Source organism: Neoarius graeffei, chromosome 2, assembly GCF_027579695.1.
Source record: "Neoarius graeffei isolate fNeoGra1 chromosome 2, fNeoGra1.pri, whole genome shotgun sequence".
Lineage (NCBI taxonomy): Eukaryota > Metazoa > Chordata > Actinopteri > Siluriformes > Ariidae > Neoarius > Neoarius graeffei.
The window spans coordinates 80,846,144-80,847,494 of NC_083570.1; positions in this window are offsets into that span (position 1 = coordinate 80,846,144).

Here is a 1,351-nt window from a genome sequence, read left to right on the forward strand (position 1 = left end):
GTGTCCACGTTTGTATTTCAACGTGCAATGTGCTTCATATCGAAGGTTTCCTTTAAGAGTTCCTACCGAGGCATTTTGTGGAGTTTCAGTTGTCACCTTTTTTCTAGGAACGCAACTGAATGAACAAGTCTGTTTATACTTCCTTATCTCTTAAAGAATTAATAAGAAAGAAGATTAGAACTGAGAACTGATCTTTATCTGCAGATTCGGTGACTATCAACTGTCAAATGTCCAGAGCCTAGCAGGGAGCCAGAGAGGCTTCTGTTGCTTTTTAAATCCACATAGCTAAAACAATAGGCCGTTTTTTTCCAGTGTTTTGCTCTACTGCTGAAAAAGACATTTGCAATTCTAAATCAGGCAAGAAACCCAGTGAAAAGATTATAATCTCTATAATGTTTTACTGAGATTTGCATTAATATGAAATTCCTGTACAGTTCACTTTATAAACAGAACATAATCTACAACCCCAATTCCAAAAAAGTTGGGACAAAGTACAAATTGTAAATAAAAACAGAATGCAATGATGTGGAAGTTTCAAAATTCCATATTTTATTCAGAATAGAACATAGATGACATATCACATGTTTAAACTGAGAAAATGTATCATTTAAAGAGAAAAATTAGGTGATTTTAAATTTCATGACAACAACACATCTCAAAAAAGTTGGGACACGGCCATGTTTACCACTGTGAGACATCCCCTTTTCTCTTTACAACAGTCTGTAAACGTCTGGGGACTGAGGAGACAAGTTGCTCAAGTTTAGGGATAGGAATGTTAACCCATTCTTGTCTAATGTAGGATTCTAGTTGGTCAACTGTCTTAGGTCTTTTTTGTCGTATCTTCCATTTTATGATGCGCCAAATGTTTTCTATGGGTGAAAGATCTGGACTGCAGGCTGGCCAGTTCAGTACCCGGACCCTTCTTCTACGCAGCCATGATGCTGTAATTGATGCAGTATGTGGTTTGGCATTGTCATGTTGGAAAATGCAAGGTCTTCCCTGAAAGAGACGTCGTCTGGATGGGAGCATATGTTGCTCTAGAACCTGGATATACCTTTCAGCATTGATGGTGTCTTTCCAGATGTGTAAGCTGCCCATGCCACATGCACTAGTGCAACCCCATACCATCAGAGATGCAGGCTTCTGAACTGAGCGCTGATAACAACTTGGGTTGTCCTTCTCCTCTTTAGTCCGAATGACACGGCGTCCCTGATTTCCATAAAGAACTTCAAATTTTGATTCGTCTGACCACAGAACAGTTTTCCACTTTGCCACAGTCCATTTTAAATGAGCCTTGGCCCAGAGAAGACGTCTGCGCTTCTGGATCATGTTTAGATACGGCTTCTTCTTT